Raw genomic sequence first — 12,461 nt, forward strand, 5'->3', positions numbered from 1 at the left:
TAAACTGAGGATTGGTGCCGAAATAAGTCTACTCTTCAACTCTTGGAAGCTTTGTTCACACTTGTCTGACCAGGAAAATTTTAGATTCTTCCTAGTTAATTCTGTTAAGGGTGTGGCTATTTTTGAGAACCCCTCAACAAACCTTCTATAATAGCCTGCTAAACCCAAAAAACTTCGAACCTCTGAGGCGGTCTTTGGTCTAGGCCATTCTTTCACTGCAGCAACCTTGGCAGGATCTACTTTTATTCCCCCGTTAGTGACAATGTGGCCCAAAAATGCAACCTCGGACAACCAGAACTCACATTTTTTGTACTTGGCATACAATTGATGTTCTCTCAGTCGCTGCAAGGTCAAGCGTAAGTGCTCCTCATGTTCCTCATTTGTCTTAGAATAAATCAATATATCATCTATGAATACAATGACAAACTGATCCAGATATTCCTTGAAGACTCGGTTCATGAGGTCCATAAAAGCTGCTGGGGCATTTTTAAGTCCAAATGACATCACCATGAACTCGTAATGCCCGTATCTCGTTTTGAAGACTGTCTTTGGTATGTCTTCATTTCTGATTCTTAGCTGATGATATCCTGAACGAAGATCAATCTTAGAAAACACCTTTTTCCCTTGAAGCTGGTCAAACAGATCGTCAATCCTCGGTAATGGGTACCGATTCTTTATAGTCACCTTGTTCAGTTCTCGGTACTCTATGCACATTCTCATAGTACCATCTTTCTTTTTAACAAATAGAACTGGTGCGCCCCACGGAGAGTAGCTAGGTCTGATAAACCGTAACTTAAGCAATTCTTCCAATTGTATTTTGAGTTCTTTCAATTCAGATGGTTCCATTCTATATGGTGCGCGGGAAACTGGTGCTGTCCCGAGCACTAATTCTATCACAAACTCAATTTCTCTGTGTGGTGGTAACCCGGGTAACTCCTCTGGAAATACATCAAGAAACTCAGCGACTACCCGTGTTTCCTCCGGCTTTCTTTCAATTTTCTTGGTGTCATCAACCACATTAACTAGATACCCTAAGCACCCACGCTGCAATAATTGCCCAGGCTTCATTGCCGAAATAATAGGGGTGCGGGGGTTTCTTTCCTACCCCCCTGAACTCGAATGTCTCTCCATCTTCTGATGTGAAAATAACTTTCTTTTGTTTGCAGTCAATTGATGCTCCATATTTGGTAAGAAAATCCATGCCCAAGATTACATCAAAATCAAATAAATCTAATACAATCAGGTCTACAAATAATTCCCTACCATCTATCCTAACAGGTATACCCCTAAGCCAATTTCTAGAGATTACAACCTCCCCAGATGGTAACATGGTCCTAAACCCCACAGTAAATAATTCACTTGGTGCATTTATATCATTAACTATTGTGCTAGCAATAAAAGAATGAGTTGCACCAGAATCAAACAAAACTTTACAAGTGTTGTTGGGCATAGGAATCTGACCTGATACAACCGAAGGACTGGCCTCAGCTTTTGCTTGAGTGATGGCAAAAACTCTGGCTGGGACATACTTGTCGTCTTTCTTGGGTTCTGCTTTGTTCCTAGTCTGTCCCCACAGTGGGCAATTGCGTTTGATATGTCCTTCCTTCCCACATTTGTAGCATGCTTTTGCGCGACACTCGCCGAGATGACGTTTGGTACATTTAGGGCATTCTGGAATGTTTCGCCCGCTGCTGCCATCAAATCGTTGGTCGTTATCAGTTTTGTACCTCTTGTCTTGACTTGACTGCCCGGACTGGTCCTGTCCCCGTTTCTTGTGGTCATTAGAATTGGCTCCACCTTTCTTAGATTCTCTCCTGGCAGCATTTTCCTTCCAAATTTTGTTTTCACTTCGCTTAGCCGTAAGAGCCATTTCGACAACTTGAGCATAACTGAATTGACCCCTTGACACAATTTCCACATCTCGAGCAACCATTGGTTTCAGGCCTTCCACAAATCGATGTGCTCGCACTCTATCAGTAGGTACCAGATCTGGAGCGAATTTCGCCAATCTATCAAATTTTTGTGCATACTCAGTCACAGTAAGGATCTCTTGCACTAATCCAGTAAATAGTTAATTAATCACCAATAATTATAATAAATACCTACAACAACTAATAAATAATAAAATCTATTCCATTTGATATCATAGACATTAAATGGTATTACAAAAATACATTTTACTATTTTAACAACACTTATCTATTTTTCATAATTAACTTAAGCATTAATTAAGTAAATTCATGAAAAATACCAAAATTGATTAAAAACCGAATCTAACTCTTCTAACACAGTTTATAACTGTACTAAGTCACAAATAATTTTCTTTGAATTTTCTAAGCAACCTAAGTATTTTTCATAATTAAAATAAGAAAAACTTCAATAATTCATGAAAAATACATAATCGCCTGAAAATTCAATCTACCAATTTTATAACAGTTTATATATCATAGCCCATCATATAAAATAAATCTAGATTTTTCTGAGTACCTTAAGTATTTTTCATAATTAATTTATGAAATATACTAAATAATTCACAATAATTCGAAATAAATTCAGAAAATTATGAAACTTCACCAAGCACCTTAGAATAAAATAAGGAATCAAAATATACAAAAATATCTAAGAAAAACACCTCAAAAATGCTCAGAACGTGGTCCCCGATGTTCTCGTTGATTTCGTCGCCGATAAAGTGTAACTTTGTCTCCGATTGCTCTTGAAGTGTCCTTTCGATTGGGGAAGCTCTCCACAGTACTCAAGACCTTAAAATGATCAAGAAAAGTGGTTCGAGAAGGCAGATCGGGGTCGTCTCCTTCGTTGGCGGTGTACCGTCTTTATTGGAGTCAAAATATTGGTTCTTCGTTGTGGACGTTAAAGCTTCATTTTCTTACATCAAAAACAATCCTTAGGGTCCCATGGACTCATATATAACCTCCCTTGACCCAAGAACAAGCTTAAACACGTTTGAATTCGAGTCCGTTTCTAAGCCACACCTTTGAAGCTTCAAAAATGGCGAATCTCGAAACAATGACCTCCGCCCCTTATACCACGTTAAAAAGCTTCCTTAGGTCGTATATAAGTGATCCCAAACCCCCACTTTCACCCAGGTTGCGGTCCGCTTGAAGAACAAAATTTTTCGGTATCGTATACGCCGTATACGTTCACTCTCTCTCTCTCTCTCTCTCTCTCTCTCTCTCGCTCTCTTTTCGTTCGTTCTCTGCTTTTAGTGTACAAAAATAGAACTCAAATATCTCATTTCTATCGTGTTTAAACCCAAACAAAAAGATCGCTTTGAGCCAAAGTGGAACAATTCTCATTCCACAGAAATCGATCCTCCGAATCGTGCGTATATACACTCTCGTATATACACACTAAGAACAACAACAACTTTACAATAATAATAATAATAATAATAATAATAATAATAATAATAATAATAATAATAATGATAATAATAATAATAATAATAACATAATAATAATAATAATAATAATAATAATAAATGTGTTAAATATACTCTTTAACAATATAATAATATTTACCAATATTATTATACTAAAAATAATAATCACAATCACTATTATTATTCCCACTAATAATAATATGTACCAAATCAAACCAAATTGCATATTCATTTAATAATATCCAGATATATATTTATTAGGCATTATGCACATGCCAATAAAAATCAAATATTATATCATCATAAAAATCTCATACATATTTAAACCCATAAATATGTAAAATAATAAAAATACTCTCCGCTAAAAGAAATTACAAAAATACCCTTTTTGAGCTAGCGGTTATTACAGCAGATCCGACATGTTAAATCCTGGAACATCGCCGACCAATTGGATCATCTGTTGTTGGAACGCACTCATGATTTGATTTTGAGTCATCATCATCTGTTGTTGCCACTCGTTCTGTGCCTCTTGTTCTTCCACCCTTCGCTTCAATGTCTCATATTCCTCTTAAGTGACACTGGTCTGCCCGGATGCACCTCGCCTGGGAGTTGCTCTTTTTGCCCTCCTTAAGTCTTGGCAACGGGCCGACTCCTCTAAAGTGACGTGACCGCTCACCCAATACCTGTGTCATAATATGCGTATCTGCAGGAAATTGGATGGGGTCGACATTGTACTGGCGGGGGGCATTAGCTGGCGTTGGTTGAGTGTCACGAATCTCAACCATTTTGGCCTGCCAAAAATTTCATAATGAAACTGTTAGAGTGAAAGAAATTTAAATTATAAAACTAATTTATTAAAAATATAAAGTTACTTACATGCAATTGTTGTGTGTGCTCGCCGCGCCACTTATTATTCTTGTAGTGGAACTTTGCAAATGTATCCACAGCACTCGGAAGCTCCCCCGTCTGCGGATCAGGCTATTTTTTTTACAAAATTGGAATTAGAACAATATTATTAAAAATTTCCAATTGAACCATATTTTTATCATATATTGAAAATTTCATACCCCGCTGACAATGGTCGAAACTATGGTCTTAGATCCCCATCCACCTTGAACCTTCATGTTACCTCGGTTTTCCGCATTTTACTCAGCTCTTGCCTGTAATTTAACGTATAGTTATTGTTAGCAATTTGAGAAAAAAAATATTAAGTAAATAAGAAAAAATATTAAAACTTTCAATTAATACATGTTGTTTCAGATCTTTCCAGTATGCGATAACCTCTGCCCACACCTCCGGTGTCACCATATCTGGACGTGATCTCATGTTCGCTTCTTCCTCCTCATATTTTTCAATATTCTTCTTCGATGCCTTCTTGGTGTCTGATCTCCAGTCACCTATCCTTTTGACATAGATTTGGTGACGTAATCCACGAACATAGGATTATTAGTTGACAACTCAAACTTGGTTTGAAAAAAAATACCAAAGTCATATATATTGTATTTTTTATATAATGATTTCGTTTCATGTATTATTAAAAAAATTAAAATATTACCGCTATTCTATCCCATGTAGTCTGAATGAGTGTAGCCTGAACGTCCTCGAACTCAAACTTGTTCATAGGAATAGTATTACGAACAAGAAACTTTATGTAATTGTTAAACTTGTTGCCATAGTCATCTACAGGGCCCCCAGTCGCCATATGAAATCTAAATTTCAATTTTTGACCTGGTGGCAGCTTGGCTAGTTCTTGTTCAATATTTTTTCCCTTATACTTTCCCCTAACTCCCTTTTTCTGACCACCACTTGAACCTACATCAGCCATTCTACAAATACAAGCTACGAATAATTAATTAATCATACTATTGACGAAAGAGGCATGTATGTCATTAAATCAACAGTGGCGTCTATATTACAATACTTGAAAGTCTACAAGTCATCATAATCATCATCATCATTAACATGTACATTATTTTCATTATCACAATCACTAGTGTCTTCATCATCACTATAAACAATGACGCCATCTAAATCTTCAAGGTTAGACTGCTCATGACGACCCATGTTGGTCACTTGAATTGGGTCAACATCATCACGAACATATTGAACATCATCCAATTGTGGAAGTTGAACGACTAAAGAAATTCCTAAGAGTTTCTTTCTTGTATAGTCGTGGTCTCATCATCATCCTCATCTGAAAAGTCCCAGACATTGCGAGGGGTGTAATAATTGACAAGGTTCCAATCAACTCCATTCTTCAAGTCAGGAATGTAATATATTAATTTTTCTTGGGATGCAAGTATGAATGGTTCATTTTGGTACCATTCACGGGCAACGCAAACACTAGTGAAAAAACCATCACTTTCTCTCCTGTTACTGTTTGTGTCGCACCACTTGCACCTAAAAATAATAACACTACAATCCTTCAAGTAAGTGAACTCCTACACTTGTTTGAGTACGCCATAAAAATTGTTACCATCCTCTCCAGGCACCAAAATACCACTGTTTTGGTTCTTACGATTTTCATCCCGATCCTCGACTAAGAATTTAACACCGTTAATAATACATCCAGGATAACAATAACATGTTGGGTTAGAAGGATTTGCGATGGCGTACAACTCATCTTATACTTCTGCAGGATTATCTGCTCAGAGTTGATTGATCTATCATTAAGAAAAATAATTTAATCATTGATGCGAGATTAATACACAGTATTTTAATAACAAAATAAGTAGAAAGCAATACTTACTCGAGACTTGAACCAACTAGGAAACTCATTCTCTTGAATTGTGTCAAGATTTTGATGACCCCTTAGTTGTAGCTCGTTCCTATGCTCACTACATGAAAAACGGGGAAAATGTTAGATAATGTCGTCACTAAAGAGAACTAAATTGAATATGAAAAAAGTAATCTTACGTGATATACTTCTCCACTTCATTACAATTGTTGAGAATGTACCACTCTGCCTTCAATTTATCTTGCATTGGTAAAGCAAAAATGGTCCTCTGACCAATTGGTCGCCCAACATGCTTAAATACAGAGAATTCCCTTTCAGGCTTATTTGGGAAGACATAACTATTTCAATCTTGACGATTAAATCGAGTTTCTACTTCCCAGAAGTACATTGAACAAAAGGTTAAGGCTCCGTTAACTGCATAAGCTTCAAAAATAGATCCTTCCGGTCGAGAACAATTTTTGACATATTGTTTGTACACAGACATGGCTCATTCAATTGGATACATCCACCTGAAGTGCACTGGTCCCCCAAGTATCGCTTTTTTAGGTAAATGCATCACCAAGTGAACCATTATGTCAAAAAATGCTGATGGGAAAATGGTTTCCAATTTCCAAAGAATGTCTAGAATACTTTTTTGCATGATCTGCAAGTCTGTAACATTTAATGTTTTACAGTAAAATTTTTTGAAAGATACACAGCTCAATTATTGTATCCCTAACTTTTTTCTTCAAGAACTTTCTAATGGCACCGGGCATCAAGCGTTGTAGCAACACATGACAATTGTGAGACTTCAGACCAGAAATTTTGTCTTCAGTCTCATTGACATTTTTCTCTAAATTTGAAGCGAATCCGTCTGGGAACTGCACAGACTTAATGAATCCGCAAAATTCACGTCGTTCAGGAAGAGTAAGTGTGTAACTAGCATGCGGTTTCCTCAAATTCCCGTTACGGTCTTCAAATAACCACAACTCACGACGTATTTTAAGGTCCTCCAAATCCAATATTGCCTTGTCTGTGTCCTTAGATTTCCCCTCGATACTTAATAAAGTTCCAAGTACACTGTCACACACATTTTTCTCGATATGCATTACGTCAAGATTATGTCAGAGAGACAAGTCCTTCCAATACTTTAGCTAAAAAAATATACTCTTCTTTGACCAATTTAACTCAGCTACAGAACGTTTACGTTTGACTCCACCAAATTGCTTGTGTTTTCCAGGCAAACGAAATTGTAACTGCTGAAGCTGAGCTAAAATATCGTCCCCTGACAATTGTGGAGGAGGTGGTCTTTTCTCAATTTTTCCATCGTATTTTTTACTTCTACGCCTTGGATCATCCATTTCAAGAAACCTTCTATGCCCAACATAACCAATCTTGCTGCGTAATCCAATGGAAGGAGTGTGTTCGTTACAGGTGGGGCACGCCTTGTACCCTTTGGTGCTCCATCCAGACATCATTGCATCCGCCGGGAAGTCATTAATGGTCCACAAAATAACAGCTCTCAGTGTGAATACAATCCTGTTGTAAGCATCTCGAGCTTGGACACCTGAATCCCACAACTCCCTCAATTCATCAATCAATGGTCTCATGAAAACATCCATGTCTTTTCCAGGGGCAGTGCGTCCTGGCACCAAAAGAGACAACATCAACGACTCAGGTTTCATGCACTTCCACGGGGGTAATTTGTACGGGACTAAAATAACAGGCCACACACTGTAAGCGTTACTCATGTTAACCCAAGGGATTGAACCCGTCGGTGGCCAATCCCAATCTCACATTTCTAGGCTCAAGTGCAAAGGATGGATGACGTCTGTCAAACTGCTTCCACTATTCTGCATCTGCAGGGTGTCTAAGCACGCCATCCTCTTTAGGTCTCTTAGAGTAGTGCCACCGCATGTCTTCTGCTGAGTATCTTGAACTGTATAACCTCTTCAGTCTCGGAATTAAAGGAAAGTACCGCAAAACTTTTCTAGCAACTATTTTTCTGTCTCCCTTTCTCTTTTTCCAACTACTCTCGCCACAAATAGGACATACTTCTTTTTTTTTTTTCATTCTCTTTCCAAAATAAGGCACAATTATACTTGCATACATCAATGGTTTCATAACCCAAACCAAGGTTATGCAATTTCATCTTCGAGTCGTAATGGGACTTGGGTAATTTTGTACTCTCTGGAAATAACTCAATCAATATGGCGAGTAACATATCAAAAGAATGGTTACTCCACTTATTGAGAACTTTGCAGTGCATCAGCTTCACCAAAGCGTTGAGCGCTAATTTTTTGCAACCTGGGTACAATTCAGTTTCCATATCCTTGAACAAATCGTCGTACTTACCACCACCATTCACAGGGGGCTCATTAAAGGAAGCAGTGGTAGAAGTTGGATCGTCAAAACTAGGATCTTCTCTTAAAATATCTGCCATTACATCTGCCATTTCTTCTTCTTCGTTGTCTAATATTTCTACAACCGGTTGCGTGAATGACTCCCCATGACAATACCAGGTCGTGTACGATCGTTGGATGCCATGCACAAACAGATGTACCCTAATATTATCGGGAGTTTCAAAGTTCACATTCAGACATCTCATGCAAGGGAATCGTGTAACTCCGGTAGAATTTATTTGCATTTGAGCAACTCCAACAAACTAATCCACAGCCCTACGAAACTCTACAGATCGTCTGTTTGAAGTCATCCAGCTTCTGTCGCTCACCATATTGCTACACAATATAAAAACACACAATTTAAATTAAAGTTGAAAATATGTCCTACTCCACCTTGTCACTCCATTTCTAAAAGGGTAAAGAACCTATCCCATTCAGGTTCGTAATATACATATAGTGTAATCTATTCTCTTAAGATTGCTTCTTTTTTTTCAAAATTTCAGCATCACCTCCCTACAGTTCTCATAAGTAAGCAAACTATTACCAAGTATGCCAACTTACAAGAACATGCAAAGAGATGATGTACCGAAATATTTAACAAAGAAACAATCAAATGAGCAATAGATCACACTATAGGTATAAAACAAGCCCAAACTATCCATGTGGACATAAAAAGTCCTGGATAATTTGGAGAAGCGTATTTAAGAGTCCTTACTGACTCAGCCTCTCCAAACGGGTCTAAGGAAAAATGTGTGTGTGAAATAAATTATCACTATGTGATAATACAAACAAAATTGTTCTATCCTATCTTTGGTTTATAACCAAAGAAATCAATTCAGGAGAAGAATTTCATTTTATGCTATATTAAAATGTCTTATGGTATCTTATAATGTCTTATGCTATTTTATGTATACCACCTATGTATTTTTATTAATGTTCTTATTAATTCAATGTTGAATGTTATTTTTAATTCAAATTTTTTTTATTTTAATTATAGTCTTTATAATTTATGAAAACTTAACTTAATTAATGAATTTCACCTATTAGTGATAAATATAGTTTTTTTGTCACAATTTTAATTATTTTTTCAATTATCTAATTTCTTTAAATTGACAATTTATGTAACATTATAACTAATATAAATGAAAATTTTCAAATTAATTAATAAGTTTTTAATTTATCAATTTTTAACTTAATAAAGTTTCTAATTATTATTTAGTAATAAGTAAATTTGTAACATTTTAAAATTACCAAGTTATTTAAATGAATTTGTGTTACAATTGAAGTCTTAACTAATTAAATTATCAATTTTTAATTTAAATTTACTTAGTGATGTTGTAATTATTTTTCAAAAATAAACTATTACCAATATTTTTATTACAATTAATAAACTATTAACTAATTTTTTAAAATTTAACCTATTATCATATCTATAATATTAGTGATGTTCTAATTATTTTTTAAATATAACTTATCATCAAATTGAAAATGTTATGCTACCGAAAATTTGACAGCATAACACTTTACAATTGAGCATTCCCAAATTTATAACACCTACACAAAAATCACAAACACGATACCAAAACAGTTTACATGCATATTAAATTATACCTATTATCATATCTATGATATTAATGATGTTCTAATTCTTTTTTAAATAAAAACTATTATCAAATTAAAAATGTTATGCTACCGAAAATTCGACAGCATAACACTTTACAATTGATCATTCCCAAATTTATAACACCTACACAAAAATCACAAACACAATACCAAAACAATTTACATACATATTAATTTTTGCCACCCATCCGACCGCAGTATATTTTTCACAGAACCTACTTCACTATGGATGAATATATAAGATATTCAAACTCTACTAATATGCATTTTCAAGTAAATTTTTTTTAATACTATAAATAATATAACATAAGCATACTAATCTTCCAATATAACGAGAAGTGATTTTTGTCAAACACCGAACAAAGGAATACCAAAAACCTATTTAGCAAAAAAATAAATATTAACTAAATAAAATTAAAAGTATAGTACTATGTATATATATATTATATATGTAATATATACATTTACATATACACATATATGTACATATATATATACACACAGGGGCTGGCTGTTGTCACACATGGGTTTTTTGAGTGACTAGTGTCGCACACCATTAATAGCCATTAGATTGTCTTGATTTTGATCTAAAGGCTGATATTAGATGTCATATATCATTTTTATATAATATTTAATTTGATAAATAGAGGGGTATTTGACTTGAAAATAGGAAGTACAACCGGTTGTAACCGGTTGCAAACATTTTGGTTTTTGCGCTCATTTAGTAAAGTGAAGGAAACTTTTTCAGCTCTAAAGAACTTCACTTTCACAAACAAAAACTCACTTTCAGGTAAAAAAAATCAAAAAGAAGCTCCAAACAGGCCACAAATCACTTTTCAGTTCTCTTTCATTGTTTGAAGATCATCACCAAGGTATTTTAGTGCTTTTATTATCATTTTTTGTGTTCTTATTAGTTCTTTTTAGGGTTCTTAAACTCCTTTGCTACATCTCAGAGGGTATCGCCACCGGAGAAGCTCGCAAAGAAAGAGATCGAAGAAGATTTCATCTCTCTATTAGGTCACAAACCTCCTCGCCGACCTAAGAAGCGACCAAGGAACGTTCAGAGGCAATTGCATGTAAGTCAAATGTTATGAACGTGGTTTGCCTACATAACAATTGTTTTAGTTTTTTAGTCTCAAAATTGTAGAGTTTGGAGGGAATCTAGTTGAAAAAATCAAGTATTTTGATGTCATACTTGGTGTGTATTTCATAGTGGAGGAACTGGTTCGAATCTAGCAGGTCAGAATTCTTTTTTTATTTATTTCATATTGCTCTGTTTTCTTTGTTGGGTCGGAGCCAGTCTTCTTGCTCAACACCTCAGTTTCTCACTCGCATGGAAGGTAAGCCCCCATAAATGATATGTTAGATGACTTTTCAAAAATTTATGTATGTACATATTTTCTAATTAGAGTCGTGTATAACATATCTGATTAGCATAGAAAATTTTAGAATAACAGAAGAAATTACCAATTATTTAAAGGGGCTTATTTTGTGAAATGGATAATTTTGATATGGGTTTTACTCTGTTCTCTTAATTTTTTTTAGTGGACTATTATTAATTGATTTTGTTGTTCTTCTTTTTTTGTGCCCTATAAATCAGTCTTCGGTAATTGCGTTTTTTCAGAAAAAGAAAAAGAAAAATTACCCTCCATTTCCAATTGTTCATTTTATGTAATGGCCTTTTGATTTTTGTTTATTCATTATGTTGTGTTGCTGCTTGTTTCTATGTTTGTTGTTTTAGTATGCATATTGTAATTTGCTGTTGGTTTGTATATGAAGTGCAAAGAAATCTAAATTTTGTTTAATAGTGTGGTAATTGAGTTTTAGGGATTTGTAAAGGGTTCCCAGTAAGCAAAAGTTTTCGCAGGGTGGTCATCTCACCTTGAGAAAGAAGAGCCAATACCAAAAATTGTTTGTTAATCCCCAAACTTCATAATGTTAAGAGAAACCTGGTCTTTGTGTGTGTGTAAGCTAATTATGGTTCTCTCAAAAAGTAGGGAGTATCTATGCTAACTTTTTTTTTAATTACTGTACAGAATCAAATTTAATTTGCTTCATTTTAATAATCTAATTTGCAATAAGACATAGAAGGATTGTTGAACAAATTGAGCCAATCTTTATGTCATAGAAAACTATATGAAACATGTGGAATAAGCTCTTCCCCAAAATGATTTTTATGCCTTCTAATTGAGCCATAATCTAATCCTTATTGAGCAAAAAAGCTTTCTGTGGCTCATGTGGAATGTGGCTCAATAATCTAATTCCAAATAAAACATACATGTGTTAATCTGAAACATGTGGAATAAGCTAACTTTAATGA

This window comes from Cannabis sativa, chromosome 4 (genome assembly GCF_029168945.1).
Source record: "Cannabis sativa cultivar Pink pepper isolate KNU-18-1 chromosome 4, ASM2916894v1, whole genome shotgun sequence".
In the NCBI taxonomy this organism is placed as follows: domain Eukaryota; kingdom Viridiplantae; phylum Streptophyta; class Magnoliopsida; order Rosales; family Cannabaceae; genus Cannabis; species Cannabis sativa.